Here is a 25,096-nt window from a genome sequence, read left to right on the forward strand (position 1 = left end):
TTTATGGCCTAATGCATGGTGTTTCATGGAGAATTTTCTTATTTATATTGAGAAGAGTATATAGTCTGTTGTTAATGGTTGGAGTGTTCATACACGTCTGTTAAGCCCGTTTGGTCCCTCATGTTGTTCAAGTCTTCTGTTTGCTTGTTGATCTCCTGCGTACTTGTTCTATTCTTAATTGAAAGTATGGTATCAAAGTCTCGAACTATTATTGTTGAATTTTCTATTTCTGCCTCAATTTTGACAGTTTTACTCCTGCATTTGGGGATTTTATTGTTAGGTGCCTAAATGTTTATAACTGTCATATCTTCTTCATGGATTTATCTTTTTATCATTGTGAGAAGTCCTTCTTTGTCTCTGAGAACAATTTTGAATTGAAGTCCATTTGTCTGTTATTAGGATAGCCACTCCAGAGATCTTTCGGTTAGTGCTATACTTTTTCCCACCCTTTTCTCATCCTTTTATGATCAAACTATTTGTGCCTTGGAGTCTAGAGTGTCTCTCTTGTAGACAGAATATAGTCACATCATATTTTTTGTCCATTTTACCAATCTCTGCCTTTTAATTGGTACTCTCAGAGTCCTGAAGAAGAGAAAGCTCCTCCAGCCGGGGAAGATCAGGGGAGAACTTATGTAAAAAGTAGGATTTTAGTGGGAGATTGAAGAATGAGGACAACTTTGTGGAAAAGATCAGACTTTAAAAGCTGTTTAGACATTTTTACTTTAATTACTTAAAAGGTAAACTTTGAAGGATGGGGGATGAGGGTGTGGGGAAGCAGAGGTCTAACCTAGAGTTAGAGTTTTTATGTAATAACCAATAGATTATTTCACTATAAAGATTTATGTTAAAGTACACAGGAGTAGTGGTACCTTTTGGAATTAGCTTCTCCAAATCAGCATTAGATTTAAATAATTTAGATGAACACAATTGTTATGGGCTAAACTGTGTCCTCTTCCCCTGCAAGTTCATATGCTAAAATCCTAACAACCGGAGCTTCAGCATATGACTGTATTTGGAGAAAAGACCATTAATTAGGTAATTAAGGTAAAGTGAGTTCACATGGATGGATGCTAGTCAAATATGGCAGCTGTCCTTATAGGAAGAAATCAGTGCACAGATGTACACTTGCACAGGGGAAACACTATGCAAGGACACAGCGAGAGGCAGGCCAGCTGCAAGCCCAGGAGAGAGTCCTCAGAAGAAGCCAAACTTACTGACTTTTTTTTTTTTTTTTTTTAAGATTTTATTTATTTGACAGAGAGAGATCACAAGTAGGCAGAGAGGCAAGCAGAGAGAGAGAGAGAGGAGGAAGCAGTCTCCCTGCCGAGCAGAGAGCCCAATGTGGGACTCGATCCCAGGACCCTGGGATCATGACCCGAGCCGAAGGCAGAGGCTTAATCCACTGAGCCACCCAGGTGCCCCAAACTTACTGACTTCTAATCTTGGACTCAATCTTGGACTTCTGGCCTCCAAAAAAGTGAGAAAGTAAATTTCTGTTGTCTCAGCCACCCAGTCTGAGGTATTTTGTTATAGCAGCTTAAGCAAACTCATACAAAGGTATTACAGAGGCATAAAACACTAGAACTTAGCCCTGTGTTAAATCTGGGAAACAGGTTCAGCCAGGCTGGGAAAGAAGCATTTGCTTATTCCAAATCAATGTTTTCTTAAACAGTAGGAAGCTCAGGATTCTCTTCTAAACAGTTCAAGTAAGTGTAGTAATATGTTTAACAGAAGAACCCTAGCCATATTCTGACAAACAACTGCTAGGATTGCAGTCTGATTGAACTAGTTTGACTTTCTATCCCATTGTCTGGGCACACGCAGACACACTCAGAGATCACCCTGGACGTCTCACATAATGTATTCGCTGTGAGTGTCAAGACTGTTTTTATAATTGAATGTCATCTTTTATACGGTCCATGTTCCTAGCTGCAAAGCAACTAGAATTCATTATCCATGTGTAAGCAGAGGAAGGATTTATTGAAGGATATGAAGAAACTCACAGAATTGAGGAGAGGGCTAGAGGAAGGCGAGGGAAGCTCAGCTTCCAGAAGCAATACCCAAACCCTGCAGAGAGAATGGCCTGATGAGGAGACCATTAACTCTGGTGCTGCTGAGCACAAAGCACCTGAGATTTGATTCCCTTCTCCTGCTCCAGCTTCTTCCACCTGTTTTGAAGCCATTTGTGCAATAGGATCTTCTGGAAAGAGATCTTTCCCAAGGGTCCCTGACTGGTGAATGCTTGAGTCACATGCTGTGTTCTAGCTGCAAGGGAGGTGAGTAACTTCAGCTCTAACTTCTACACTGGGAGACACAGACTGGTCAGCTAATAAAGGGAGGTCTTTTAAAAGTTGATAGGCTGGCAAGAATATGACAGGTATCCACTGCAGGCCTGGAGTGCTCCTTTCCTACTACTACATTATGTTTTCTTCAATGTCTAGGCCTCTAAGACGACACAGTTCATGCTTGACAAATACCATGTGGTGATGAAAAAGGCCGAGAGTCAAGTATTTGCAATTGGATTCTCACCAAAGTCTTATATAAGATTTCTTACAGTCAACACATATAGAGCATTCATGGAATATTTAATAGTGTTTGCTAATAAATGAATAAATGTTGTCATGTGAAGTACTCTTTTTTCTTAATAACACCAAAAACTCTTAGAATCCAAATTGTTGGTTGTACTTCTAGTTCCTCATTTTCATACCCCCTAATGGTGTCTACCTTTTTTTTTTTAATTTTTAATTTTTTATAAACATATATTTTTATCCCCAGGGGTACAGGTCTGTGAATCGCCAGGTTTACACACTTCACAGCACTCACCAAAGCACATACCCTCCCCAATGTCCATAACCCCACCCCCCTTCTCCCAACCCCCCTCCCCCCAGCAACCCTCAGTTTGTTTTGTGAGATTAAGAGTCACTTATGGTTTGTCTCCCTCCCAATGGTGTCTACCTTTTACTGTGGCAACTTTGTTTCCCAACAGGAACAACGGGACACATGATTCTGACAAAGGATCATGATCACTGTTTTTTGGGCACAAGAAGCAAGCTGATAGATAATGCTCAGATATTAAAATGAAAAAAGAGAATATTTCAAGTCAGGACTCTTCCAGAAAAGTATGATATGGCCGTGGTACAATGACTATAGCATCTGCTTCAAGGATAAGTTTTATAAACATTAGTTCATTCATTCATGCATTCAGTGTTCTATTTTAACAAATATTTCTTCTGCACCTACTATAGGCCAGACACTGAACTCGGCCCTTAGATTATGTACCACAAAAGACTTTGCAGTTCAGAAGCATGAGAGATAGGTAAGCAAAACAATGCAATAAAAGTTAGAAGTTTTAGGGCAGAAATCTGTAAGTGCTTAACCACACACTGCATTACAATTGCACAGCAAAAAGTAAATACAACTCTTCCTTTCTTAAGCACAGAGTAACGACAAAGAAGTTGTATATTAGTATCTTGTCCCCAGTGCAAAGCAGTTCTCCTTTGAGAGTGTCTTGAAATCTGATACATTTGCTCTCCTGTTAAAGATTTAATTTCACTTTGGAAGCCATAAAACATCAATATGCACATAGAGCCCGTGAGATAGAAGATTTCACATAAATATAAAGGGAAGTAACATGACTACATTAGCTTGTGTACGGAATGGACTTATCATGAGACTCTCTTAGCTTATTTCGCTTCTCATTCTCTCTCAAGCATCTAATCATTTGCAAGGAATTTCAAAACAAAACCACTGATACCCGAAAACCTTCTGTGAAATCTTTAAGACCCCTCTTCACAATTCCTCCTGAGTTTCATTCCTTTGCCAAGGGAAGCAGGCATCACTTTCATATTTGATGGTGATTGAGTGATTGATTGATTTTCTATCTCCTGCCCAGCACTGTGCGTTCTTTTCTATCATTGGTTCCCAGGACCCAAAAGATGAGCATACATCTCACACTGAATGCACAGATAATGGAATAAATGAATGCCTCCCCCCATCAACCAGCAAAGCATGAAGAACAGTTCTCTAGTTGGCCTACAAGTACAGAAATTAGGCAGCCTTGGTTAGAATCTGCCTCTGCTACTTGTCAGCTTCTGGAGTTTGAGCAACTCCCAGCATCTTTCGTGGCCTCAGTAGTTAGATCTGTAAGATGGGAATAACTAAACACATCTCACAAGCTTGTGGTGAGAATGAGGTGGGACTGTATGCGTAAAAGATATAGCACATACTCTGCAAACTGCCAGACCCATGGCTGATCCTAAGTGGTGGAACGAGTCATCACAATTGGTCTTCCAGTGGATTATGGCATGATTTCCAGCAGCAGACACCCTCACATTTAGGGACACTGAACTTCCTGGGTGGAACATACTTGGCTCATGGATGCTACTTCCTTTGCCTCATATTCCTTCATAATATAGAATCCACACCTCTGCCTGCCCCAAATCGGAGCACATCTTTGGCCTTTGAGGAGGTAGCCTTTTTTCTTACTGCTGTAGCTCGAAATTCTTCTTCCTCTGCCTCTCCCTGCCCTGGAAGGGTACATAATAAGAAAATGCCCCCACCTTAATTTGAAAACCCAGCCTCCTAATTCACCCTGAAACATAGAAACCTGATAACCCGGCTTCCTTAAATTAAGAGCCAATATCACTACCCCACAAAGTTAGGGGACTAGAGGAAGCGTGTGCTGGTCAGGTGGGCGGTTGAGGACTGGCAGAATGGGCCCCCACCTCCACCTCAAACACAAACGCACCAACGTGGTCTTAAAATAGCCAGGATTATTTTTTCTGTTTCTTCTCAGCTAGATGCTCCTTCTGAAATTGGACCAAGTGGAAAAACACAAAGCCCTTCAGATTTGTCCAATTTTGTAACATTGCATTGGGATGAAGTGTGTGATGGGGGTGGGGGTAGTTTCATAATATAGTAAGTGGAACCTTTTAGCTTCAGTAAGTGAGTCTGACTCAGGAATGTAGGCGATTGTATCTCAAAAAAAATCAATATTAAGATGCACAATTGCTCCCCTGGTATCGAAAGAATTAGTTGATCTACATGCTAAATGACAAGCCTCTTGATAACAGGGATTATGCGACCTGTCTTTCCAGCCAGGGTTGCTGGGGACTGTCCCTTAGGTCCCTAAGGCAGAGATAATCTAATTACAACAACAAAGACCAGGTCCATTTGAGAAGGAGGCAACTGAGGGGATGGTGGGGGGTCGGAAGGTGATGGTGGGTGTGCAGGACCCTGTTGGGTCTTGTGTTAGCAGGGATGGGCTCATCTAGAACAAAAGCTTCTAGGTGGGGAATTGCTGGGGAGGGAGGCCCAGAGGGGAGGGAGCAGCTGCCGAAAGGGTGGACAGAGGTCACCTCTAAAACATGACTTAATCTCCACTTTGGCTCCACAAACACTTCCACGCTGGCTCCCAGACTCTGGCCAGACTTGACAGAAGGAGCGAGCAAGGCTCCAGACATTCAGACCCTCCGAGGCCCTCCAGCTAGTCACAGGAGAGAGAAGGGCCTGGGAAACACACATGGGTTTCTGTGACCCAAGTCCTCTCCTCCTCTGTGAATCTCCTGCCACCCCAGGTCAATAGGTTCCAAGAACGAGGCCCTCATGGCACATCCACATGCCCATGGCAAGAGAGAAAAATAAGGCCATGTGTGCACTTTTCAGGGAAACAAGCCTCTTTCACTTAGAGGACCGGCCTCGCTTCTGAGTTTATGTCCTGCTCGTGTCTTTGGCAGTAAATGATCTTTTTTTTTAAAGTTTTGACTTTCTGAATTAATGATCATAGTGGCTGGGTGGGTTTTTTTTTTTTTGCTTTGGCTTTTGTTTGTTTTCAGTGCTCTTACCTGGTATGATACGAAGTTTCCAGGGGATCCAAAAATGTTTGTCTCTGAAATTTTGTCAAGCCTTGAAAAACAAAAATCTATGAGACTGTTTTGTTGAACAGGCTTCTTAACAGGGCTTGTTGGAATTTTATCCTCATCGTTTCTTTTGTTTTATGGAGAATAATGAACTCAAATAATCTTCGTTCCCAGTTTCTGTATCCTCCCCATCTTATTGCTCCCAAGGTGAAAACGTACCCTCAGTACCCTGGAATTCTAAGGCGATGCGACATTCATTAGGTCAGTAGGTTTTTTGAAAACAGAAGGACCTTTTTATATAATCAGGCCACTTAGAACTTCAGTGTGTCCCATAGCGTAGACTAAAGCTGACTTTGGAGGAAGGTGGGCTCACAGTCCTGCCTTCTAGGCCTTTTCTTCAAGTGCCCTGCCCCTACCACCTGTAGGGAGCCTGAGTCCCTCATTTGTCCCTGAGCCATGCATGGGTGATGGGTGTACGCAGACAGGTCCTCTGTCGGCCGGCCCATTTCTGGCCCAGTGCGAGAGGCCTTCCTTTTCTCTTCCTGGCTTTTCATGATATGGAGAGGCTCTACTGACCCATCACTTAAAAATAAGATTTTGAACCCCAAAAAGTTGAGTGTACATGAGGCAAACCTTCCCAAGCCCAGGGCAATGGAGATGCTAGGTGACTTAGGATGATTTGTTTGAGGGGACCTTCCTGCTTATCTAGGGAAACATAGGTTGTGTCCAGGAAAATAGCTCAAAGGTCTGTTGATAATGTCACTCAAAGTGGGAAATGAAGGAATGTTGCCGGGGCAGGCAGGGGGTGATGGAGAGGAAGGGGCCTCAATGCTCTATGCACCAGTTCTTTTGACAAACACTAATGGCCTAACCTGAAAAAAAATTAGAAAAATACACGAGGAGCCCTCAATAATGGTAAAAGATCCTGATTTTTTATTCTTCTTATCCCCAAGCTCTCACACACATATTTCTGAGTTGTTTTTTTTTTTTTTTAAGAAATGGCCACTGTATAAATAATACCTCAATTTAGTACTGTTTTTATTCAAAATAATATGGTGGTAATTATTGTGTTTTCTTTTTTGGTAAGAACAACTTGTGGGTTTGGGTTAAGGGGAAGAAATTACGAAGACTTTTGGATAAAAACCTGAAGCAAAAATCTTTAGGGATATTATCTATATCTGACTTCCTTACTAAGTTCCGAGGACTGAATCCTAGAAGAAATGACAGTTAACATCTGCTTAGCTTGAGTAAAGACTGTGCTTGGAAGGCTTACCCATCTCTTCTCTTGACTTTTTGAAATGCCAAATAATTATTTCAAACTGATTTGCTTAGGCATGATTTGCTTAGGGTTTGGTTTTTAGAAAATGCTGCTTTTGTCTGAATGTCCCTGTGATTGAGTTTTGAAGGAAGTCATGGCTGAATGAATGAGAAGGGAAGAAGCAAAGGAGAGGGGATCCCCAAGTCCCACTTTTTATTTAACTGTAATAAAATATACATGTACATTTAAAACAATATTGACCAGTCACCTTGATTATAATGTCCATTATTGAAAAATTACATCTTCACTACTCTTGGGGTACCTCGTTGAGGAGAAAAGACCAGCACAAAGGAACTGACCCTGACCAACAGTGTGATTACATGCTAAGCTGGGTGGTCTTTCGCAGTGTGGTTGATACCCGTGTGGGTATCAACACACAGGTATTGTGGTATACTACCAGATGTGGGTATCATCTGGTAGTCAGGAAGGCTCTGCAGAGAAATGGGTATCATGACTGGATTTGATGAAAGGAGATAATCATGGACAAGGAAACACAAAAGAAGAAGGCAGAAGAAAGAAAGACAGATGTGGTTCAGTGGGAAGGTTCAGCCAGATTCTGACCCCAGCAGAGGACCTTGTTTGGGAGAGAGGAAGAATGAGGTTAGATGAGTAAAATGGGGCCCGATGAGGGTGGGTCTTCACATTCAAGCCAGTGCCTTCTGGTATTTGTCCCCTCTTTTGTCCCAAGAAAGACATCACTTATCACTCATGGTGCTCCAGGTCCTCCTCTGTATAGGTCTCTGGGCAGCCACTGACAGTTGGTCAGCTTCGGTCCTCAAGGTAAAATCTATTTTCTGTTCCCATCCCAGGCCTCTGTCTTTAGACTTGATGTTGGAAATGGGGAGTTACTGAGTGAAGAATGAAGGAATGAAGAATACAAGGGTCCCCAAACCCTCGTTACCTTTGGCTTCAGCCTTTCTTTCTTTCTTTCTTTCTTTCTTTTGTTTTTTTTTTTTTTAAAGATTTTATTTATTTATTTGACAGACAGAGATCACAAGCAGGCAGAGAGGCAGGCAGAGAGAGAGGGGGAAGCAGGCTCCCCGCTGAGCAGAAAGCCCGATGCGGGACTCCATCCCAGGACCCTGGGATCATGACCTGAGCTGAAGGCAGAGGCTTTAACCCACTGAGCCACCCAGGCGCCCCAGGCTTCAGCCTTTCTTAACCCAATTATGTTTTCAGCTGGAGCTAGGCATGAGAGGCGGGACACTGGGCTAGAAATCCAGTTCAGCCACTAACTTCCCCAGTCTGTGCCTCACTTTCCTCATCTGTAAAATGACAGCACTGGAACGGGTCATGGAATAAGGTCTGTCCCAGCACTGGCTTTTTACACTCCTATAGATGCCAACAGGAAGGCAGCCCACTGAGCCTCACTTGGGCCTCCTCTGGGGGAGGGAGCTAGATAACAGTAAAGACCAGGCCAGCCATGGGGGGAAGAGGGAGCTGAGATTCTGATTAACCCACGCACTAAATGAATAGCTTCTGGATAACTGAGAGTCAATGTCATTAGACATTATTTGTGTTAGATGATCCAAATGCTATAGAACGTGGCTTAGGCGCCTCGAGGTCTCTTAGTAGGAAGCCGATGAAAGGCCACATCTGGAAACAGATTTCTCTAAGGATCAAGGCTGGTGGAAAAAGTTTGTATATCATTGTTTGCTTCCCTCTGGAGCACCATGGCTGGTCCTCAGCTTCATGTGGCCAGTTTAGCAGATGTCCCTATCCAAAGGGACTTCCCAACAAAGAAACCTTTCTTGCTAATGATTGGCCTCTGCTTCCCTGGTTGCCAGCTTCCCTGGCCTCTGAGGGATGCATTTGGTAAACAGGAGACACAGCAGGACATGGTCACAGGTCCTGCCCCTGCAAGAGGGCAGGAAACATGGCGTCCTTTGGGCACAGAATGGCATGCCCTGTAGCCATGGGGCAGGCTTGAGATCATTACCCCATTTGCCATCTCAGTATCAAGAGATCAGTTCTTGGGAGTCAGCTTGCCAGAGGCTCAGGTTATGCTTCCAGAATGCAGATAAGGCTGAGAGGCTTGGAACCATAGTATTTGAATGTCTAGCTAGGCATCGTGCAGCCTGGATTGGCTTAATTTATTAATCTGTTAGTATTCAGGCAGGAACATGCTTACTTCTTCAAATGTGCCTTTTCGTAAGATCCAACATGCCCATTCAGGGGCTAAGTATGTGAGGCCCCATCTGAAGAATTCAACATGGCAGGAATGATGTCTGTCTTTCAACTGGCTGGTTTTTAAAAAGACTTTTTGACTTGATACTTAATAAAATGAACATCTTTTGACTACACTCACTATTAAAATTCATCGTGGAAGCACATGGCTAGAGACAATAATGAGGAAAAACATGTATTCCTTGCTGACATTTTTGCATTTTAGGTCTGGGATGCCCAGGGGTCCCTGGCCAGAAATGAGGAGTGTGATTTAAAAGGAGCTGGCTTTGTTTCTCTCCCTCTCTTGAGCTAGGTTTTGTGGCAGCCATTCATCCAACCGTTAATCCATTTGTCTTTCCTTCTGTCCATCTCTCTGTCCGTCTACCCATTCATCCATTCATGTACCCATCCATCCATTTACTCATTCAGTTGTTTAACAAATATTGCCTGGACCTCCTCTCTGCTTAGCACCAAGTTTACCATGGTGAACACAAAAGACCCAACCTCCACCTCCACATCCACAAGCGCTGAGCTGGATGGGGCCTTTGTCTCGGGGGAAGCCATGTTGGTGGACACTCTTGAAGGGGCTGGGCTACAGGCTCAGCTGGTTCTCTGTAGGCAGGATGGAGTCTGCCTGCGTGCACACTGCTTGCTGCACAGAGTCTCTGACCTTTTAAAAACAAAGGGAAATTTTCTCGTGGCCGTGGAGCTTTTGAGTCTATCTTCAGGATTTGTGTATCTAAGTTGGGGCAGAGAAGAATGAATACAGCTGTATTGTATTGACTGTGCTGTCTTCCAGTGGGGTGTGGAGAGGCATTGGTTCGGAGCTGTCCAGCTAGACATTCACTCTGGCCACCCCAAGCCCAAGCTTCTCCTCTTTCCCTCATTTGCAGATGGTAATATTACTCCTCCGTGTCGTTGTTGTGAGGATTGTGGGAGATAAAGTGCACCAGCTACTTAGCACAGGGCCTGCCATCCTATAAGCCCCCAACAAACAGCAGCTTTCATTCTTATTTAACCTAAAAGTGAGTGGGGACAGAGCTCTTTTGTTTCCATGAGGGTTGCTGGTGGTGGTCAGTAACTAAGATTTGGACTTATGCATTTTACATTTCTTAGCAAAATTGGGTTCCCTTACCATGCTTTCACATAATAACAAGCCACCAAGGGAGGGTAATGATTATCTTTCACATAATAACTTATAGACAGGACACAATTATTCTCTAACAGATATTAGCACTGTGTGTGTGTGTGTGTGTGTGTGTGTGTGTGTGTATTCCTGGGTATAAATAAGACTCAGTTCCCCTTAAAATTTTACCAAAAATACCCCCAAATTATATCTGAATAGTCGAAAGTAGTATCGGTTCTGAGCACAATGAGGGGAAAATGTAAGGAAGGAATAGAAGAGTTTTCTCCTTGTAGACTATGAACTGCACAGCTCTGAAGAGAACAGGGAGGGTGTGCTTGGAAGCAGAGGAGAACCAGTGGCTGTGTCTGCCATGCAGAGAAGACGCAGGTGTGACCTGCTTGGGGCAGAGCGGTTTATGCTGCTCCTGGGCCTAGTTGTCATCTGCCAGGGCTAGCATCTCCCCCAAGAGGCAGACACTCCACCCCACAGGCCAGAAGTCAGCACACGGAGGTCCCTCTTCACCTGCACAAACTTCAGGGACAATATGAGATGGTCTTCATTTTGTGAGAAGTCACAAAGCCCCCCAGAGGTAGAGGGGCTGGAAAGTGAGCCTGTGTGTGGCTTCCCATGGGTCCCCAACTGGGCAGTGTCTTGAGCCAGCCTTCTCCGACCACCTCAGCCATGGCCTCCTTGACTGCTTCTTCCTCCTTTTTTCCTTGTTTTCCTACTAGTCCTCAAAACACTTGAGAGTAGTTACAGTTTTACTCTTCCCACAGTGTGACTTTATTACTTTTCCATTGTTACTGTAACAAATTGCCACAAAGTTAGTGGGTTAAAACAACACACATGTATTATATAGTTTCCACGGGTCAAGAGTGGGAACATGGCTTAGTTGGGCCTTCTGTTCGGGGTCTCGCAACTCAGCAGTCAAGGTGTTGACCGAGATGTGTTCTCATCTGAAAGCTTGACTAGGAAAGAATCCACTTCTAGGCTCATTCAGGATGTTGGGAAGAATTTATTTTTTTGCAACTATGGGACTGAGGGGCCTGGCTTCTTGTTGGCTCTCAGAGTAAGGCCATTCTCAACTCCTAGGGGCTGCCTGCAATCCCTTCACATGGCCACTGACTTCATCAAACCAGCAAGGAGAATCTCCAGTCAGTAGACTCCATTAGCAAGACAGTCTTTTATAATATAACATAGTCATGGGATTGACACTCCTCACCTCTGCCATATTCTCTTGGTTAGAAGCAAGTCGCAGGTCCTGTCCACACCCAAAGGGAAGGGATAGTATAGGTGTGGACACTAGGGGTTGAAGGTCATGGAAACCACCTTAAAGTGTGTCCACCACTGTGGACCCCATCTTTTTTTTTTTTTTTTCATTTTTCAGAAGGTGTTTTAATGGCAAGAGCAGTTGTCAGCTCTTAGCTGCTGCCTCAAACCTAGTCCTTTCTAGATGGACTCCTTACCTATTTCTGGCTTCTCTCCCTCAGGACCTGGTCCTCAGCCTCACTTTTCATATCTTGTCCTCCACAGACAGCCTCAGCCATCCTTACAGCACTGTCTCCATTCTGGTCACCTGCACATAAGACCTCTGACATAAACTTCAGGTCTCCCTTTCTCCCTCAGTCCTGAAGTTACCTCCAAGTCCTATCACTCCAAGCCCCTAATTGTCTCTCCAGTAAGTCGTCTCTCCTTTTTTTCTGAGGCCAGCATAGTTTAACTGTTCCTTATCTATCATTAGAACTAGTATGGTAACCCCAGCCAACTTCTCCTCCTCTGTTACCCCCTCAAATGCATTCTTATGTCCCCACCATTGTCTCCCTCCCACACTCTGCCTTCTAGCAAATCCAAAACATTAATTACTTTTTTTCTATACTAGGCTTTGCTCCCCTTCCTCTATTCCTCCATAATGCTCTTCTTGACCCAAGCCCTGCCACTTTACATGTGTAGAAAACTACTCATCTTTCAAAATCTAGCCAGGATCCAGCAAGCTTTTCCTGACTGCAGACAGAATAATTTACTCCCCTAACTCTGTCTTTCGATTTAATTCTGCTTATTTTTTGCTTGTGTTTTTCTTTTGATTTTGTTTTATATTCATACACCCAAATGTGCCACGCCTTGCATTTTTGATGTGTTGACTTCTCTCTGCTATGATGCTTCATAGCGTCAGGCACAGCAATCTGATACATAGTAATCAATAGATATTATTATTACTATAAGTATTGTTGAGCAGAACTAGTACTTTCAATTTATTCAGCCAGGCAAATTGGGAAATTTGTCAAATACCACATACTATAGTGACTTTAAAATTTGGTTTTAGACTTTTAACCTTCAGCATTTTGGAACTCAGTTATCTATTTATTTTATTTTTATTTTTTTTTTAAGATTTTATTTATTTATTTGACAGACAGATTACAAGTAGGCAGAGAGGCAAGCAGAGAGAGAGGAAGGGAAGCAGGCTCCCTGCTGAGCAGAAAGCCGGATGCGGGGCTCGATCCCAGGACACTGGGATCATGACCTGAGCCGAAAGCAGAGGCTTTAACCCACTGAGCCACCCAGGCACCTATTTAATGCAGTGTTTTTTCTACCTAATCTTTCCTCAGCTAGTTTTCAATGATCAATTATGATTTTTAATTATTATGCTATATTATCAATTCAAGTGATATAATTAATTATTATAGTATATATTATTAGTTATTATTTTCAACTATTATTCATTCTTTTCCATAGAGCTCAACAGGAATGAAGAAACCAGCTACATGTTTTTCAGTCAGGAGCTTATATTGTCTTTCTTTCCAAGCACTATCTCAAGCCTGTGACCACAGAAGGCATTCCACAATAAAAAATCACTTTTCAAGCAACCATTCAGAGATTTCCAAGTTCTGACATTTTTCTTCCCTTCCCCAAACAAGTGGATCCTCCCAGAGGGAAGAGTGTCTTCACCTCATCGGCTCTCCTATGATGTCATTAACTCCTGCTTCCTTGCAGCCGCAGGGCATTGTGGCCTGAAAGCACCACCTAAGCAGGAACTGCCTGGCTCCAAGGTAAGGACCAGCATCCCTGAAGGTAGAGAGAGGGCACCTGGGAGGGTGGGGAAGTCACCCCTGAGCGTGGCAGCCTGGCTCAGGGTGGATTCTAGAGCCTGGCTCTTCCCCTCAAATCCTAGCTCCATTATTTATACTCACGTGACCAGGAGCCAGGTGCTCAGCTCCCGGTGCCTCCCTTTCCTCCTCTGAAAGATGGGGCTGATCCTACCCATCGTCATATGGTCACTGTGAGAGTGTAACGTGATGCACGCTGCACATAAAACACAGGATGGAATCCTTCACATCCTGACATTATAAGCATAACAAACGTTTGTTACTATCACTACCTAAGAATTTAATTTCCACTTTTTTTTTAAAGGACATGTAATGAGGTTTTCATGCTTGCTGGAATTGGCTTTCCTCAGTTTCAAGACATGAATTTTTAGAAAGGGATCAAGATGAGAAAAAGATTCAGCTGGTCTAATATGGCTTTTTCTAGAGAAAAAAGTTGCTAATTCTGCTTTATTTTTCTGTCTTTCATCTGCATCGTTTTTCTTTTCTTTTTTAAAATTTTTTTTAAAAGATTTTATTTATTTATTTGACAGAAAGAGAGATCACAAGTAGGCAGAGAGGCAGGCAGAGAGAGAGGGGAGGAAGCAGGCTCCCTGCAGAGCAGAGAGCCTGAAGTGGGGCTCTATCCCAGGACCCCGAGACCATGACCTGAGCTGAAGGCAGAGGCTTTAACCCACTGAGCCACCCAGGCGCCCCTCATTTTTCTTTTCTAAAAGAATGGGCAGTATCTCCTGCTTCTGCTATTTCTTTAAAAAAAAAAAAAAAAAGCAAAACCCTCACTCTTCCAGAATCCGAAATGTTTTTCTAAATTAAAAGATCTTTTCTACCCTCTTATGCTGGATTATTTCTTGATTTCGATCAGTCTCTTCAAGCATAGACTAAATCCTTCCATCTGCTGTAGAAGTTTGATGCTTGTTTTGACCTTGTTCTTCCCTGGACAGCATTAGGGAGGTCTGGGTTGGTTGATTTGGGTCTCTCCTTCCGTAAGGGATCTTGTGGGGACAGCTGTGGGAAGAGGTCAGTGTTATGGCGTCTGAACTGAGGTGTGGGGATGAGGACACTCGGACAGTAGATTGTGTGGCAGGAGGAAGCAGGGAGGAAGATGAAAGGACCCCCCCAAGAAAGAATCCCTTAGGGATACAGCCAGGAAGCCGCGCTGACAAGTGGTTGATTGAGTGCGTTGGGCCATGTCGGACCCTCTCCACTCACCTCCTGTTCCCAGGAGGAAGCAGCTGGGGGAAGAGGCCTAATTCTCATGGAGGACCTGATCCACCAACTGTGTGCCTGGTGCAGGATAGGGCACATTCGTGGATTTCATCTCCCTCCTCAACCCTGACAAGTTCATGGTATTATCCTTACTTCGCAGATGAGGAAGTTGTGATTCTTCAAAAATTGAATGACTATTAAGGGCCAGGAATGGGTTCAGTTCTTGTAGCTGAAATAAAATGTTTAAAGCTCATGTACCATTCGATGCAGAAGACTCCTGGGAACATGTGTACACAGTTATCCTCTTTCTGGAAGCCTTGGGACTGTCACTCTCACTGCCCACCAAGATGACATCCTGAGTACTCGGTAGTTGTTAAAGGAATTTTAAAAGATCTGTTAGACAACTTTTCCAAGGAAATGCCAATCAACTAAAATGATTCAGGGTAAGGGTAAGCAGATGGCAAAAGAGACCACCAAAGAGCCAAGAAGCCTGGGGAAATCTGGAAGGATTCTGACAAGTATGAGAAGGGGAAGGGGGACAGATTCAGGTTTAGGAAGCCACAGGCAGTACCAACACCTGTCACGGAGGTATAATTGTTTATGCTTCCGATCTTTTCATTTAAAGTCAGACACTCTTAAGACGTTGAATGGAAAACAACTGCTCTGTGAAAAAGGGAGAGAACATTCTTCGGTAGGTTTTCTTTATTCTTCACTTTCAACTAGTGGAAGGAAGAAATGGGGGGACAGCCTAGCTTCACCTCTCATGGCGTGTTCTGCTTGATCATGAAGCGGGGGGCCTAGTAGATGATGTGAAAGAGGGCATATGGAAACAGGCCCCCTGGATGAGCTGTGCATGGCTTCACAGTGGCTTCTGGGGTGAAGGGAGCTCCAAGGATCCCTCAGTTGTCAGCAGAGAACAGAGAGTCTAGAAGCTCAGAATTTCCAGAAAATTTTCTCACTCATTTTAAACAGCCTATTGCATTGGCCTTAGCAACAGGCTAAGTTTAGATGACCTCTATTTTATGTGGCAGCTTTGAATCATGCAAATATTTCTATTTATATTGGAGTCTATTTTTAGAATGACCAAAATGACCAAAGACACTGTGTGTCCATCATGCCCAAGAAGCTAAAAGCTTGCAGAAGTGTTGATATTTCTGCTCTCAAACTCACAACTGAGTTACTTAGCTGCTTTATTCAGGGCTCTTAGCAAAATGAAAGGGTGTTAAAAAGAATCCATCAGTGAGTCCCAGGACAAAGTTTTATCAGCAAACACAATTTTGAAGTACTGACTGTCCACAAATCAGATGACAATCATAAGTTCAACTTCGATGGGATTGTTAAAGGATGTGTCAACAGAGACATAATCTATGCTATAATCAACTCGAGTCAACTAATGAACTACAACATTCATGCCTTCATTCAACAGGTATTTGTTGCAATATTTTAAAATATTTAAAAATTTGAAAGTCCTAGTAATACCTCCTCCCAAATTACAGAAGCATGGACACCCAGCATAGATTGTTGCATTCAATTTTAAATAGACTTTCAGTGTAATTTATTGGAAAACCGGGATAATTTCATGGGCAATGTTTTGTCACCATATTACCAGCACCTAACACATATTGGGAATTCAATAAATGTGTTAAATTAAATTGAGTCTTTTTCAACCTAAGCAGGATTCATTGTGTGTTTAAATGTATGTGCACAAAAGGCCTGCAAATACAACCAGGAATTAATCACTTCTAAACTTTGTGTCAATGCTTTAAAAAGCTGCATTTAATTTCCAATTAGGACTATGAGAGAGGGGAAGCAATTTGACTAATGAGACAGGGAATCACAGCTTTTCTTTGGTTGACCAATGGATGTGACTTTGATTGAATTGCCTCTGCTGAATTAGTCTGTGACCTGCACAGACCAGAGTCTTACTCTCCTGGAGAACTGGCTGGTGTGGAAAGAATTAATAGGGAGAACATAAAATATCTGACCTCAAACACATTTTTTAAAATATGATGGTGTTGATAGTCCTTTTTGTTAAGTTTTGGCCCTGGATCTTCTCTTTATGCTTTTTTATGTTTTGAGGGCAGAAATGGCCAAGTGATGATGACTCTTCATCAAAAACTGAGATTTTGCTGGCACTACACATATAGATTGCATTGTGAGCACTTCCATCGGATTCCAAATAACGTACATTAAGAGGTTTGTTGTCAAGTTTCCAGAGGGAGGTTGGAGATGGCAGGAAGCTCGTCTGTTTTAATTTGATTGATTAGTGACCTACATTCTAAATGGCATACCTCTAAAAACGTAGGAAATTACACCTTCTTGGGTTATATATTACCAAGAAAACAATGATGTTAGAAAGATATGAAGTTATAAATTAATTAACCATACTAATTGAGTTGTTACTGTGTTCAGCCCGTCACTGAGCATTTTATACATCAGACCCTCACTACCACTTTCTGGGGCAGGCATTGCTCTGCTTCTCTGTTGCTGTCCAACAAGTTATCCCACAGTCAGTGCCTTAAAAGAACCTCCCACCCCTTACTTTTTTGTCCTTTTGCTTAAGGCCCCTTCAAAATGAGTTTCCATTGATCCACAACTGTAGATATCTTGGGTGTGGATATGAACACGCCATGGAGGGGAAGGAGCTAAAACAGACAATTAGTTATGGTGTTGAAAGCTAGCAGAGAAATGAGTGCTGGAGTCAGGGAGGAGGGGTCTGGGAAGACTCCCCTGCAAATGCAAAACCAAGTGCTGAAGAAAGAGGAATGTTTGGCTGTCAAGAGAGAACGGGGCTCCGGATAGAGAAAGAGAATGTGCAAAGGGACAGAGAAGTAAGGAGCAGAGATTTGGGACTACCTTCTGAGAGGGGGTGAAGACAGAGCGCGTTCTCAGAATGGACAAGAGTTGAGGCATGGGGGTGCCGTTGGCCTCAGTATCTGTGTCTGTAAAGTTAGGATAACACTTGCCTTTTTGGTTTGTTTTAAAATGAGGATGAGAGATAATATCTTTGAAGCCCCTAGCATCTAATAAATACAGGAAAAAACAGCAACAACCACCTCCAACCGACAGTTTTGCTATCCTGTAAAAGGGGCAGAAGAATACAGCAAGAATTGTGGAGTCAATTAGAGGAAGCCCTCTTCCTGGACTTACTCCTCTAAGTCTGGATCCCGTATTTGCAGACCCTGTTCCGTTAATAATTTCTGAAAGTAATAATGGGAATCCATTACGGATGTCCACTATGGGAATCCAAGTGGAAATCATGCATTGGCTTAGGATATTCATGCAGGCTTACTCAGCTATTTCAGATGGGAGATTTCCTGCTCTTTTAAAAGGGGACAGAAACAGTGCTGGGGACAACGTGAGAGGCATCACACATGATTTGCATTATGGGAAGATCACTTCCGCTTCTGCTTTTTTGCTCCTTCGGTGAACAGCAAGGCTGCTGTATGTAGAAGTGTGGTGGGCAGGGGAAGGCAGGGCCACAAAGTATGTGGGACTGGGTGGTTGCCACAGCTTCAGAGGAAGGGAAGACCATGGTGGTAGAATTCTGGGTTTGTTTAGAGTTAGGAATAGACACTAGGAAAAGACATAATGTATCTCTCTCTCTCTCTCTCTCTCTTTTTTTTTTTTTTTTTTCAGTCTGTTTCTTTCAGTTAAATCAGTATGAGTTTTCCTTGATTCTGTAGAAACATCCTGAAATGAATCCCATCGGTCTCTCTTGCTTGTTGGTGTTGGAAAGCATTTTCTGTCCTCTTAGGGGTCTGTGGGTGTTCTGCTGGGAACGCTGGGAGAGACTCCCACTTGGCTAGCCCGCTGCCGTTTCACTGCCCAGACTCTTGAAACCCCCTTCGCTCCTCTTGAATCTCTTCGCGGAGTGATTTCCAGAGTAGATGTGCTCTGGAATCAAACCGGGAGGAGGACCACACAGCTCAGAGCTCAAGCCAGAGCTGGCAGAGTCGGCTTCTGATTGTGACCCTATCCACTCTACCCTCAGGAAGCCAAAACCTTTGACCCAAGGAGGGAACCACCTATGGGCTGCGGCCATTCCTAGGCGATCCTTTTTTGTGCATGGTATTCGAGACCCCCAGATGCTTCTGGCCTGCTCCTGTGAGGACTAGTCATAGACAAGAGGGGAGCATGGGCCGTGATGGATAGGATAGGTGGCTAAGGGTCAATGGGGCTTCCCATTCCAAATGTATCTTTGTATTCCCTGAGACTAAAAGGATAAAAGCCCTTCAGGTAAACACTAAAATACATACTATTCAATTCATGTTCTTTTGACTTCTTCATGCATAGAAAAAGATACTTCCTTTCTCTTTCCCCTTTTCCCTACCCTCATTGTATTCCTTCCTGCCCCCCTCCTCTCCTTCTCCCTCTCTCATTCTCTTGTGTTTTGTTACCCGATTTCTCCCCTCTTAAAGAAAAAAGATAACTTTGGAGAAGAGCTAAAGAATGTCCCCCCTCCCAACCTTGTGACTGCCCCCCCCCCCCCACTCTCTTGGCTTCTTGACCTGGACTCCATTCATCTGGGCACCATTTGCAGCTGAGAGAAAACACGAAGTAATCCTCAGGTACTTAACCTTGATCCACCTGTAGGAACAGCCCCACTTGTGAAGAGGCCTGAAGAGATCTGGCCAACAGATAGGGAGCCCACCAGGCTTCAAGTCTGTACAAGCACACCGTGCCCCAAGTGACTTCTCCCAGGGAACCAAGAGGGCTGGCGAATGGAAGCAAAACCCAGTCCTTTTCTGCCTCCTTTTGAAAACAGTCCAAATCTCAACAGGTAAGTGAAACTGGGTAGTTTCAGTTCCTTGTTACACACCTTTGGCAGTGGCTCCTGCACCCTGGCTTGCTGCTTTCACACAGGATCGTGGCCAACCCTCCCAATTTTGTTTTGATATGGACTCTGCTATTCCTTGTCTGTGGCTGCTCAGCTACAAGTGAGTGGGGTTTGAGAGGGTAAACCATGGGATTCACCCCTGAGGTCCCTTCCTGGGGCCCAGTTCAGAGCCTGCCGTCCCCTCCTTCTGGCCTGGTTCTCGAGTTTATAAAAGCAGTCCTGTCACCTGCTACCATGTGTTCACAGACAGGGCGCCTGAACCGCTCTAGGCCCCCGCTGGAGTCTCTGGGTCCAGCACCCAATACCATGGAACCAGAGAACTGGTGATGAGCCCAGCCCAAGGGAGAGTCAAGGTGGCCCGGAGACCTGGCTGGGCCGTGTCATCTGCACAGCGCACCTTGCCCAGGGGCTACCTGGAGGGAGGCTGAGAGGCACCCACAGAGCCTTCTGCCTAAGGTGGGACCTGCTTGGAGGTGACCTTCCTCTAACCAGGGTGCAGGGGATAGCTATAAACGAGAAACTGCCAACTTCCAGATTATATGGAAGTCTTGAATTTTTCAAGTCCAGAGCTAGTTCTTTTTGGCAGAAGGTGTGGCCAGAGGGCAAAAGCAGATCCTGGACTTTAAGGGAAGCTGGGCAGTCCTAGAGAAAATCAAGCCGAGAGTGTAATGGGGACACAAAATAGTGGTTCTCAAAGAGGTATACTAGGGGCAAACGGCACTTGCTTACGCCTTTTGGAAGGGCTTGGAAGGCAATGGTGAAATAGGAGAAATAGCTCTCCCTTGACAGCACAGATGAAACAGGGGAAGTGTTCTTGTATAAAAAGATCTGGGTGAGCCCCTGGGTTGCTGCCTGTTTGAATGCTGGAGTCAATTCTGCTGTGGCACTTGGGTTTGAAGGCATGAACCTGTTCCAATGCAACTGAAATACCAGGGCACAATTTGAGCATCATGTTTTGTCCATAAGCAACACTAGGCAAAGCAGAAAACTACCCCCCAGCTGAAATGTGCTGTGTAGGGACACACAGTCACACACGTGCCCGCATCTCAGACCCGGCTGCCCTCTGTGTGTTATGAAACACACACCTTCTGCCACTTCACACCAACCTTCACAAGCTGCAACCCTTCTGAGAGCAGATGGCAAGTCCCTTTCAGAGAAATGCATCGTGTTTATTACGGTATTTCTATATTGAGACCCCCGTGATGAGTGCAGCTCCGGGCTCTACGCTGAGCTCTGATGTGATCACAGATAAGGCAGGACCCTGCGAGGGCAGCTCGCAAGGTCATGGAGGTAGCTCCAAGTTTAGGAATCAAAGAATACTATAGCTACACATTTAAAATACCTCTGATGTGAAAACACCCAGGAAGACTTGAGCTTGCCTTAATAAAATGGTTAGCAGCAGGTTCTGGATTTGTGACTCTTTTTTTTTTTTTTTTAAAGATTTTATTTATTTATTTGTCAGAGAGATAGAGAGAGTACAGGCAGGCAGAGGCAGAGGGAGAAGCAGGCTCCCTGCGGAGCAAGGAGTGCAATGTGGGACTCGATTCCAGGATGCTGGGATCATGACCTTAGCTGAAGGCAGCCGCTTAACCGACTGAGTCACCCAGGCGCCCCTGGATTTGTGACTCTTTACTGAGCACCAGGCCAGGCATCCCAGGAGGCACTTGACACACATCATTGCTGATCTTCCCAAAAACCCCTGAAAGACAGACCTCAGCACGCCCATTTACAGGTCAGCAGACTGAGGTTCCCAGGCACAAAGTGATGAAACCAGCCCAGACCATGTGGTAACTAAGCCGAGGAGGTGGGAGTCAGACTCCTCCCCTCCCCCCATGCCCACGTATCTCCCCCTGAGAAGACTTGGTTTGGGCCAGCTGTTTTTTGTCTTCACGGGGTTGCTACCAGCTTACGAATACACCCTTTCTACTCTAGAGCCGCTCCCAGCTTCCGATGCCTCAGGCTGGTGCCCTTGGGGCCCTTTCCTCCTCTACCTAACCTCCGGATGTTTCCTCCAGTCTGCCCAAACTCAGTTTCCTCTTCTATAAGACCCACATGCTGGCCTACCTATGGGAGGAAAATGTAAAGCTCAAATGAGAACCCAGTGTTGCCTGCACATTGTGACCTCTTCCAGGTGAGTTAAAGAGAATAAACAAAACCAGCTTCCCGAGCATGGCACCACACGCCAGCAAATGGGGAAGGGCCCATCCTTCTCCGCGCACATGTGCGCACACACCAAGCTGAGTGCCTCCCTGGTGAGTTGAACTTTCTTTCTCTCAGAGGCATCCTCGATGCTTATTTAAGTCTGACCTTGCCCACATGAATGTTGGGGAAAGGAAGATGTGTATAAAATCAGTGCTCTGAAGAGAAATAAAGTCGTGTGAGGAGGCAGAGGGTAACAGAGGTGTTGGTTCATTCTGGGTGGCCCAGGAGGGAAGACCTTTCTGAAGACGGGCCGCCTGGGCTGAGACGCCATGATGTGAAGGCAGCAGCTGTGTGCCATGTTGTTTTCTGGGGGAGAGTGTTGGGCAGGGGGAAGAGCAAGTTCTGGGTATTGGGAAAGTTCAACAAGATGGAGCATACAAAACTCGACATGCAGCAAGCTCTTGATAACAGGAAATTTTCTAAACTAGACATCTAGCCCAACACAGAACAATGATATATTTTTGAAAAAAAAAATTTATGTGTGGGGTCCATTGAAGTGGAATAGATCCATTTCTCTTATTATGTCCTCTTCAGATGGCATGTCTATATATCTATGTGGTTGGCTCAGTGTCATGATTTCATTCCTGCCTCTGGCTGCTGCTGAGTTTACTTAGTTCTTTTAGAAAACATACCTGCTATTTTTCAGGTATGTTCAGAACATCTTTGAAACATTTGGGGCCACCTTTAGTCTTGGCCTCCCACCCTTGGCTAAGAGAGTAATGTTGTCAACCAAAGTTCCCTACTCAAAGATGATGCATATATTTAATTTTCATCCCAGCCTATCCACTGGTTCTCTGCAGCCATTCTATTGTGAGTCACAAATTGAATTTATATGGATCACAGAAAGCCTTTTAGAGAGAGCAGTGGGCAGACTTGTGGGCAGGGAAGGGAGGGTTGGCCTGTGATGAGTCTGACTTTGAATCTACCCTCTTCACTCACTCTCTCCCTTCTCTTCACCCCCCCAGTCCATGAGTGTAAGAGATGAAAAGGAAGGGCATTCTCTCTGGAGTGGGGATTCCAAGAAGCAGGATGAATAGCCAAGGACGTAAAGTCAGAGAATCAAAAGGACATAACCTTTTGCTTTGGGCTGTCATAAGCAACAGATAATGAAAAAGGACCAGAAACCTCTACACCTCTCTCTTCTCTCCCCACCAACGCACATGTGTGAGGAAATCACGTTGGTTTACTCCCTCACCAAGTCAGACCAAGTGTTTCATTGTGACTGCTGGGGGTGCTGCTGAGAACCGTGGAAAGGCCTCTGGGCAGAAGAGTGAGGCCTTGAGCTGAGAACCCCCCAGGGAGGATAGTACATTGCCTCCCCCAACCCCCAGAGTACTGGAGAGTAGAACTCCCTTGGGAGATGTTAACAGCCATGACCCAGCCTAGCAAGGTGGAAGTTTTATTTCATTAGATTGCTCCCCAAAGGGAAATTCTAGTGCCTGGGGCAAGACAACATTTGTCATTTTGACACCTTTCCATTGCTTGTCAAATCTTAACAGCCCTCTTGGGTTTTCACATGTCCTCCCACTTCTAGGTAGCCTTGCCTCTGGTGGGAGTCTCCCGGCTAGAAGTTGTTAGGGAGTATTGTCCAAGCAGCTCAGGTCTAGTTTCTGGAAAATGTTTGTTATTGCATTAGGGACCATAATGAGAGGAACACAGACAGTATCATCTGTAGGAGTTTAAATCTCAGCTGCTCACCCTTCATCTGTTTGGGCCTCAGTTTACCAGTTCCATACTGGAGTATAAGATGGAGAACATCATAGCAGGACCTTAGCATTGTCCTGAGTATCAAAGCCCAAGTCGGAGTTGTGCACATGGATCACTGTCAGTCTTCATGACATTCCAGTTTCTCTGTAGGTCCAGGTTCTCTGCTTGTCTGTTTCAACAGATGGAAACACTTGTTGAAAGAAGGCAGCAAGCCCAAGGTGCTACGCAGGGAAACAGCCCCTTCCGTCTCAGGAGGCATTGAGCCTTGCTCCAAAGGAGTGTGTGGCAAGGGCCCCAAGAATATGGTTTTTGGCTTCCCAGTGGATCCTGGGAAGGCTTGCCAGATTTAGCCATAAGACACAAACAAAACAAAAAGGACAATATTTGGGACATATTCGAAATCGAAATTTAACTGCGCATCTCGTGTATGATTTAGTGGCTTGAATCCCGGAGGCGCTGATGCAGCTCGCATTTGGTCTTCTGTGGTCTGTACATTAGTGTTTGTCTTCTTCTTCATCCTAAACAAGAGCAATAAAAATCCATTCTGGAAGAAACCCATACCACAGCATGTCTTGGTGCCAGGTCCGGCCTTGTTCCGCCCCAGCTTCGGGCTCACAGCCACAGTACCCAACCTCTCTGAATCCCAGTCTCCTGATTTAAACTCCCGGCCTAGTGAGCAGAATTGTAAGGGCAGCAAACAAGATGTAAGGCCTGATCCTTTATATCATGTGGGCTGAGGCATTCGATGGGCATGAGCACACACAGTTTTCTTCCATTTGTGGAGAGCTAGGACATGTGAGGCACAAGTGGAAAATTTGCAAAGTCAAGACAGTTCACAAGGATGAATTCTAACCCAAATAGCAAGGCTGTCACAGGAAGGTTAATTAGACTGGTCCAACGTAAAGCTTCCTTTTATGACACTATGGTGGTTGTCATCGCGTTTAGGACAGCATCTAGCACACGGTAGGATCCTCACAGCTTAATTTTTTTTTTTAAAGATTTTATTTATTTATTTGTCAGAGAGAGAGAGAGCGAGCACAGGCAGAGTGGCAGGCAGAGTCAGAGGGAGAGGCAGGCTCCCTGCGGAGCAAGGAGCCTGATGTGGGACTCGATCCCAGGATGCTGGGATCATGACCTGAGCCGAAGGCAGCTGCTTAACCAACTGAGCCACCCAGGCATCCCCAACTTAATTGTTAAATGGATGAATGAATACACGAGTAAGGGATGTCACTCCTTTCCCTATTTCCTTCTCAGTGCTTGTGAAGTCATTTAGCATTATTTCTGTCTTGCCAGGAGTTTTCTGGTGTAGGAACCGAGCTCAAAGATGGCTCACTCTACCAGCTCACTCTGGTTTGTCGTGCTTCCCACCTGGCATGTCCCCGGGTGGTTCTCTTGGTGGCCCCTGGGTCACAAGTCCTTAGACTGCAAGTCAGACCGGGCTGATGAGTCAAAGCAAGCTTTGGCATCCCGCCCGCCCATGCCTTTTCTCCCTCTGTTGATGCCCCCCCCTCCATATCTTTCCCCTGGCTTGCGACGTGGCTCCAGTAAGAGGACACGAGAGCACTTAGAAAATTG

The 25,096-nt window shown here is 44.7% G+C and overlaps 2 long non-coding RNA genes across 8 annotated transcripts in view; both read left to right on the top strand.

Moving 5' to 3' along the window:
• Nucleotides 1-13,345, top strand: part of LOC116569568 — a 107,802-nt gene extending 94,457 nt beyond the window's left edge. For 5 of the 7 annotated variants that reach the window (XR_004277074.1, XR_004277073.1, XR_004277076.1 and 2 more), the window contains 2 exons: nucleotides 2,159-2,276; nucleotides 13,199-13,345. This is a non-coding gene — a long non-coding RNA (uncharacterized LOC116569568). The remainder of the gene's footprint in view (nucleotides 1-2,158; nucleotides 2,277-13,198) is intronic. The other 2 variants (XR_004277077.1, XR_004277075.1) reach the window with 1 other exon arrangement.
• Nucleotides 13,346-13,412: 67 nt separating this feature from the next.
• Nucleotides 13,413-24,045, top strand: LOC116569569. Its single transcript, XR_004277080.1, has 3 exons — nucleotides 13,413-13,512; nucleotides 19,369-19,555; nucleotides 23,672-24,045. It is a non-coding gene; the product is annotated as an uncharacterized LOC116569569 (long non-coding RNA).
• Nucleotides 24,046-25,096: the final 1,051 nt, after the last annotated feature.

This window comes from Mustela erminea, chromosome 11 (genome assembly GCF_009829155.1).
Source record: "Mustela erminea isolate mMusErm1 chromosome 11, mMusErm1.Pri, whole genome shotgun sequence".
NCBI lineage: Eukaryota > Metazoa > Chordata > Mammalia > Carnivora > Mustelidae > Mustela > Mustela erminea.